General features: G+C 40.7%; 1 long non-coding RNA gene across 2 annotated transcripts; it reads left to right on the top strand.

Moving 5' to 3' along the window:
- Positions 1-370: 370 nt before the first annotated feature.
- LOC130680449 (uncharacterized) lies at positions 371-8,538 on the top strand. 2 transcript variants are annotated; one of them, XR_008993482.1, is made up of 2 exons: positions 371-2,528; positions 3,512-8,538. It is a non-coding gene; the product is annotated as an uncharacterized LOC130680449 (long non-coding RNA). The 2 variants fall into 2 exon arrangements; XR_008993481.1 differs by having other exon boundaries at positions 371-2,573.
- Positions 8,539-8,801: the final 263 nt, after the last annotated feature.

The following is an 8,801-nucleotide window of genomic DNA, read 5'->3' as shown; positions in this document are numbered from 1 at the left end:
TCCCCCTCTGGTGATCTTCAATTTGTTCTCTATATCAAGATACTTCTTAAACTCCTTTTGATTTTCTTGTTGACCCAATGTTGTGGAAGAGTGTGCTCTTTCGTTTCCACTTACTTGCGGAGCTGGGCTCTGGTACGCAGACATGCGCAGAGCGGCAGCGTTGCTGGAGTCCAAAACACAGGCACAAATGCAGCAGCTGTCACATCCTGCGCATGGTGCTGCCAGAATGGGCCGGGGCACCGACGGGGCTGGAGCAGGGGCTGCTCTGGCCTAGGGTCGGGGGGTGCACAGTGGCTTGTTCTCCAGGCAGCTACATCAGCTGGGGTCGGTGTCAGCAAAACCCGTGGGGCTCTCTGTGGCAGGGGCAAAGCTTGCTGGGGTCCTCTGGGTAAAGACTGCTGGGATCTGCCTACACCCCTTTCCCTAGTGTGGACAAGGGGATCCCTTTTGGTGCCGAGCTGCGTAAGACTGGATGAGGGATGATGCACGTAAAATGCTTCCTGTCCTTGTCAGTGCAGCCATCATCAGTTTATGTGTTCCACTAGTTTGCTGCAACTGCATTGTACCCTGGAGCTCTCCCAGAGCTGTTCTCAGTGGTGGGTGGTTGTTTAATCATTGCTGCTACGGGGCCGAGAGTGGGAACCTCCTACTCGGCCATCTTGCTGGTGTTGCCCTCTGTGAAATCATGTTGTGAATAAAGCCATAACAGTGTTTGTTTGTCTGTTTGTTTTCTAATTAATTCTGGCTTTTTTTTACTGTATCTGATTGTTCTTGATTTTATCTGTATTTTAACTTGAAGTTTTTCAAACCTAATCAAGTCAAATAAAGCGAAGATTTGTTCTTTTAAAAAATAAAAATCATGCAATGATTTCATATTCCAAACTGCACTGGGAACTGCCCCTTATAGTCTCATTCAACTCCATTCCAGCTGTGTGGCAGCCAGATCGCTTAGGGGTAGGACTGACCTCACCCTCAGCTCAAAGACTGGCCCCAGCCAACTTAAGTCCATCTACATTAACCTGTCTCCCATGCCATAATGATTGTGTCAGGGATAAATCAACACATGGCACTCCCTGCACCATAGTAATACAATACAGGAGTAGGCAGTCCATAAATGGGGCAAGTCTAGGACAGAACAGGAATTTTCTTTCCTATGTGCAAGAGGATGACAAGCTCTCTATTCTAACTCACATTGTTTACGAACTTGAGACCTAGAATCACTGCATCAATTTTCTTACCTAGAAAAGCCAGCCTGAGGAAAGCCAACACATGAAAAAGGCAAGAGAACGTGGAAAGGAACCGAGTCAAAGTCCTGAGAGAGTCATACGAGGAACCCCGGATGTTTCTGCACTTTTCAGATTCTTGAGCTAATAAATTCCATTTGTTGTTTAAGCCAGTTTGAGTTGGATTTTCTTCCTCATAACCAAAAATAACCTACTTGATACACCAGAAAAGTAAAGTTCACACTCAAAATCTGGCACATATCCACCTCTCTGATAACTAACCCATTATTGTTTCTCCATATACATTACATTCTTCAGCCTTAGCACTCCCAAAGGAACTTTCTGCAACGATGGAGATGTTTTCCGCGTGTGTCGTCCAATACAGTAGCCACTAGTACGCAACTTCTAAACACCTGAAACGTGAGCGAGGCTGAAGAACTGAATTTTTAATTAAATTAACTTTAATTTAATTGGCCACATACGTGTAGTGGCTACCATATTGGACAGCAGAACTCTAGCCTAATGAATCTTCCTTGAGTGTCGCCAGTCTTTGCTGTGCGTACTTTGTCCCTTCCGTCTGAAGCGCCTTACTGTCTCCTGTCCCAAAGCTGAAAGACAGCCATCCTTAGAAGTCAAGTTCGAATGCCTCCTGTTCTATGAGGACTTCTTTTTGTAATTACACTCCCCAGAACTGTGAACTTCCCCAATGCTTTACTTCTATTTTGCTATTTCCTGGCGTTTTAGAATTAAGTTTTTATAAAAATAAATTACATCAGTAAGTATTTGTTTTAAGAAACAGACAAGTGTGGCCACTATGGGTAAATGTTAAGAGTGTCTTTGATATTCCTGGAATCAGAAAAAACTATGAGTATCTGTCCCTAAGAAATATTCTGCCTAGCCACGCTGTCAAAAAAGAAACAATAAAAGGTATCTATCACTTTTTTTGACATGTTCTTGTCTCTGCGCCAGAGGCCGTGCTGTTCGGCTTCTATGCGTCACCGCCCTGAGTCCCTTGACAAGCCCGGCAGCTGGTATGATCACCTCGATTTTACAGATAAGAAAGCTGAAGTTCAGAGACCTTAAATACTTGGCCAAGGCCGCCCTGGCAAAGCGGCATCGGGCCCGGTTCTGCAGCGGCCCCTGTGCCGCGCTATGGGCGGGGAGCTGCGGGCGTGCGGCCAGGCTGGGGGCGCGCTGGGGCGGGAACCCCGAGAACGAGGACGGCCCCGATTTCGCCCTCCCGGTGCCTCCCTACAGAGACGTAGGTTCCACGGGATGCTCGCGGCAGGAGCTGCGGCAGGACTAGTAAGAGAGGCGTGATTTCTGCCTTCTTTTCTGTATTTCAAGATAGTAAGTTTATGATTCTCCGCGTTACATGGGAACCCTTTGCCTTTCGTATTTACTTCTGAGGAGGGGCGGGTGTGCCGGCCCCTGTGCCCCACAGACGAGGGCACCAGCCCCGGGACGGAGGTCTGTCCTCGGGGAACCCGCGCCCCACGCACCGGACTCACCGCAGCAGCAGCCGGAGGCGCGGGCAGTGCCCGGCCACAGGGCCTCCCTCCCCTGGCGTCTGCGGCGTCCCAATGTCCTCTCCTTCCCTTCTGTCTTTCCGGGAGCCTTTTCCTAGCCTCCCCTGGAGGGCCTTCCTGCCCTGCGGGGTCCTTCAGTGTCGCTGCGTCTCAAGTTCCTGTTTAAGGGTCCTTCCCTCCCGGTGCTGCCCATTATCCTTGAATGGTCCCCTCTGTCCTCGTAGGACTCCCAAACCCGCATCTCATGTAAAGTCCTCTCTTTGGAGTATAGACCAGGAAGTCGTTGCTGATAAAGGAATAAATGCAGGAATGAACAAATAAATACATGAGAAGTAACCAAGCGCCCCTATCTCAGACTAGAACCCAGTGAAATAAGTCTTTTATTACTGGTTTTAGCATCAGATGGAACTGAGTTTAAGTCCAAGCTCTGCCACTCACTAACAGAGTGATGTTAGACTAGTGAATTAAAATGCCCACACCTTAGTTTGTTTTATTTTGTTATTGTTGCTATTAGTTTTTGTTCTTTCTTTTTAATGATTTGCAAAATGAGGATAATTATACCCATCCTGACCTACATTTCAAGTAGGGCGATTGTGAGGAGGGCACGCATTCTCACACACAGGAGAGCGCCTTGGGAATGGGAACTGCCCTTACTAAACTGTACTGAGCTACTCAGTCAAGAAAGAGAGCAGGATGCCTAGCAGTGCACAAGATAAACATTTTGTTTTGCTTTTTTTGTTTTGTTTTGTTTATTCCTAGACTCGGGATAGCTGTTGATAGCAGCTGTTCACAGCTCAGCCATAAACAGCCTGGTGCAGAATAAAGGATAAGGGCCAGATTAACTCGAGCCCTAGACATACACAACAGAGGCCCCCCGCCATGCACGTAATGCCTCGGAACCTGGGCCCGGCCCACACCTCAGCCAAACAGCTTGGTCGCAAAGACAGAGGGAACGTAAAAACAGCCGGAGAAACAGCCCCTGTAGTCATCACAGAACGCCAACAGAGGCTAGGAGGCATCTGGTCATTTTCCCATTCAACGTTCTCACTGGAAAAATGGAGAAACATGGGCCCAGGAAGGAGAAAAATAAGTGCTCATGGTCGCCCAGCGGTTCAGTGGCGGAGCCGGGGGACAGCTGCAGGTCGCCGACCCCCCTGCGTCCTGGACACTCCGACTGCCACCGCCATCCACAAGGCAACTATAAATACTTTTTCTCTCCCTTTGTGAGGTATGATTTACATGTAGTAGACTATTAAGGTATAACTTACATACGGTTCAAATTTACCTTTTTTTTAATATGAAGTTCTGTTGAGTTTTGGAAAACAGGAAATTTTGTAACCACAACCATACTCATGACATAAAATGCCCACCATCCTGAAAAATCTCCCCATGCCCATTTATAGTGAGCTCTTCCCTCCCTGCCCAACACGTGGCAAGCGCAGATCTGTTCCCTGCCGTTTTGCCCTTTTCAGAGTGTCGGGTACATGAAATAAGAATTCTGTGATGTGCAGGACCTGGCGCTCGGCCCCTTTCACCCAGAATAATGCCTTTAAATCACCCAGTAGTTCGTTGAAATCCGTCGGTAGTGCGTCCCCCTTCCCGCTGAGTAGTATTCCTTTTTGTGGACATGCCACTGTTTGTTTATCCACTCACCAGCTAGGGGAAATTGGATTATTTCCAGTTTGGGGCTATTACCAATAAAGCCACTATAAACATTCATGTATATTATTTGTGTAAACGAAAGCATTTGTTTGAGTAGTGGAATTATTCTGTCTAGTAGTGGGATTGCTGGGTCATATGGTAAGGTCTATAACTTAATAAAAAACTGTCAAACATTCCTGCCGGCAATCTAGGAGGAATTTATTTTCCTTCCAGCAAGCTGTGAGAGTTGCAGTTACTCTGTATATTCTCTACCACCTCCTATTTTTTGTTCTTTAATTTTAGGTATTCTGATAGGTGGGTAGTGAAGGCTCACTATGGTTTTAATTTGCCTTTCTCTGACGACAGTGGTGCAGAGTATCTTTCTGTGTGTTTATTTGTCATCCACATATCTACTTTGATGACACATCTGTTCAAATCTTTTGACTCTCTTTTTCATCAGATAATTTTCCTATTACTTAGTTGTAAGAATAATTTATGTATTCCGGCTAGACGTCCTTTAACAGATACATGAGTTTTCTCCTAGTCTGTGGTTTGTCTTTGCTTTTTCTTAATAGCGTCTTTTTGTGTGTATGGATCATGTCTGTGGTGTTGTATCTAAGAAACCTTTGTCTAGCCCAAGGACATCAAGATTTTCCTCTATTTTTTTTAGAAATTTTGGAGTTTAATGAAAACACTCAACAGACTGTACAGGCAAATAATACTTAATAATGATAGTTTTCTACCTTTTAAAAAAATAAATTTTAGAGTTCAAGGTTTACATGTAGATCTGTGATGCATTTTGCATTAATTTTTATACATCATACAAGGTACAGATGGAAATTTATTTATCTTTCCTTTTCTGCATCTGGAAGTCTGATTGTTTCAGCACAATACATTGCAAAGACTATCATTTCTCCCCTGGATGACCTTTCCACCTTTACTGAAAATCAGGTGACCATCTAAGTGTGAGTATATTCTAGACTATATTCTATTTCATCAATATGCCTATCCTTTATCCAATACCCTACATCCATGAACACAATCTCTTAATTTGTTTTGGTCATTTAAAAAATTTGTCAACAAATTGTATAGTTATCAACACATGTAACATACACATATTTTGTTAGATTTACCTAAGTATCTTGTGGGTTTTTTGGCGCTCTTGAAAATGGTATATTCAATTTCAATTTCCATTTGTTCTTTTTAAGTACAGACACTTGTAATTGATTTTTGTATGTTAACCATGTGTCCTGCAACCTTGTTAAATGCACTTACCAGCTCTAGTCACATTTTCTAGATTATTTGGGATTTATGTATGTATTTATGTATTATTTATGTATTATTTGAGAACTATGTAGACAGTTGTCTTCTGTGAATAGAAACAGCTGTTTTTCTTCAATCCCAATCAGTATGCCTTTTAATTATTTTTTTCTTGTTTCACTGTACTGATAAGGAACTCCAGTGCAGTATCAGAAGGTAGTAGTGCCTTGTTCCTGATCTTAGGGCAAAAGCATCCATCCATCTTTCAACATTAAAGATGATGATAGCTGTGGATGCTTTATAGATACTCTTTATCAAGTTCAGGAGTTTCCCTTGTATTTCTAGTTTGCTGAGAGGTATATGCATATAATGAATATTGAATTTTGTTAAATGATTTTCTGTATATATTGAGATGATTATATGGTTTTTCTTCTTTAATCTAGCCATATGGTAATTGTATATATCTATTTAAAAATATTGAACAAGCTTTGCATTGGAAGTATAAATCTTGCTTACTTGATTTGCTTGCTCTTTCTTTAGAGTTTTTATGTTTATGTTTCTTAGTAATACTGATTTGTAATTTTCTCATTCCTGATTGTTTTTCTGATTTTGGTGGCAGGGTCATGTTGGTCTCATAAATGAGTGGGCCAATAAGCACAATGAAGGATGCTCAATACCATTAGCTATTAGATAAATGCAAATCAAAATCAGATAACATTTCACACACATCCATTTCACACTAGCATGGCTAGAATAAAAAGGATATAATAACAAGGGTTGGTTATGATATGGGGAAACTGGAACCTTCATACATTGCTAGTGTGGATATAAAATGGTGTAGCTGTTTTGGAAGAATCTGGCCGTGCCTCAAAACATTAAACATAGAGTTATCATGACACAGCGATTCCACTTCTATGCACACACTCGTAAGAAATGCAAGCATCCGTCCGCACAGCACCTGTGGAGCAGCATTCTCCGTGAGCCAAACAGTGGGAACAACCCAAATTTCCATCAACTGATGAACAGATAAATAGAATTCAGTACATTCATACATTTGAATTTTATTTGGCAGTAAAAAGAAATGAAGTATGATATCTGCTACAACATGAATGAAACTTGAGAACACTGTGCTAAGTGAAGGGAACCAGACACGAAAAGCCACGTATTGTACGACTGCATTGATATGAAACGCCCGTGACAGGCCGCTGTACAGAGACCAGCAGATTGGTGGTGGCCTGAGGCTGGACGGAAGGGGAAGTAGAGAGAGGCAACGAGCGGCTGCTGATTGCTATGGGTTGCTTTTGGGGGGTAATGAAAGGCTATAAAATTGATTATGACAACTCTGTCAGTATACTAAAAAAATGTCAAACTGTACACTTTAAATGGTTGAATTTATGGTATGTGAATTATATCTCAGTAAAGCTCTTAAAATAATTAATTGGGACCTGTTCCCTCCTCTTCTATATTCTGAGTGAGTTTTCTGTAGATTTATTATTTGTTCCCTAAATGTTAAATAGAATTCATATGAAACCATCTTATCCTGGAGTTTGCTCTATTGAAAAGTTTTTAAGTGTGGATTTCATTATTTAATAGATATAGAACTATTCAAATTATCTTTACTTGAATGACTTTCTTGAGTTTGTGTCAAGCAATGTGTCCATCTCATCTAAGATGCCCGTCTGCGGACAGTGTCCACACCGTTCCCTGCTGCTCCTCAGTGACTGTAGGGTCTGTGATGATTTCCCTTCATCGGTCCTGATACTGGTGATTTGTCTTCAATTTCTCTCTCTCTCTCTCTCACTGACAAGTCTGTCTATTCTTCTTTTTTTCCAAGGGCCAGATTCTGTTTTCAATGGTTTTTCACTATTCTCAATTTAATTGATTTATGCTCTTATCTTCATTATATTATTTCTTCTGCTTGTTTTGAGCTTAACCTGCTCTTTTTCTAGTTTCTTAAGCTGAGGTCATTGATTTATCTCTTTTTTAATACAACTATTTAATGCTCTAAATTTACTGCTAAGCATTGCATTAGTTGCCTCCCATAAATTTTTGTGTTTATTTTTATCCACTTCAAAATATGTTTCAGTATCTCTTAAGCCATCCTCTTTGACCCATGGATTCTTTAGGGCTTTTTAAAATTAATTTCCAAATATTTGGGAGCTTTTGACATAATTCTATTATAGTAAAAAAAACATATTTTATATTATTTCAATTCTCTTACATGTGTTCAGGCTTATTAAACGAACCAATAGTCTATCTTAAACAATGTTTCCTCTGTAAACAAAAAAATGTGTATTCCATTCTTTGGGAATACGATTTTGTAATGCAATTTAGTTCAATTTGGTAAACAGTAGTATTCAGGTTTTCGGTTTCTTCCTTATTTTCTATCTGCCTGTTCTATCAACCACTGAAAGACTAATTTTGAAGGGTCCATCTGTAATTTGTGTATTTCTCCTTTCTTGTCTGTCAGTTTTTGTTGCTCAGTTACCAGTTGCATATACAGATAGGATGGTTATATCTTCTTGGTGAATTGATCCTTTTATGCCTATGCAATGTCCCTCTTTATCTTCAGCAATATTCCTATTTTAAATACTCTATTTTTTATATTAATATAACCACTCTGGTTTCTTTTGATTAATGTTTGATATTTTTGCATCCACTTATCTTATCTATGTCTTTATATTTAAAGTGAGTTTCTGTATACAGTATAGTCTGATGATCTCTTTTGTGTTATTGATGTGTTTAGATTGTTTACATTTAGTGTGATTATTAATATGGTTGTGTTAAAATCTACAGTGTTGCTAGCTGTTTTCTTTCTATCCCATCTATTTTTTCTTTTCCCTTCCTTTTTGCCTACTGGATTAAATGATGACTATTTTTGTGGATCTATTTTATCTCCATTATTGACTCAATAGATAAGCCTCTTTTAATTAATCACAGCTTTTCTTCGATTTATAGTTTTCAGTTTATAGTTTGATAATTTGTAGTTTTCAAATCAACTCGGTATCCACTACCTCATTTTGATACCAGAAAAACCTGTGATTTAAGTATTATTATACATAAATAAATAGATAAATATATATGACTGGCATGGAGATACTCACACAGTGAATTTAGTTCTAGGATCTTCATATTTAAGGTGGAAAGT

Source organism: Manis pentadactyla, chromosome 13 (genome assembly GCF_030020395.1).
Source record: "Manis pentadactyla isolate mManPen7 chromosome 13, mManPen7.hap1, whole genome shotgun sequence".
NCBI lineage: Eukaryota > Metazoa > Chordata > Mammalia > Pholidota > Manidae > Manis > Manis pentadactyla.
Note: the sequence above shows the minus strand (reverse complement) of the source record. Positions and strands in the feature narration are given on the sequence as shown.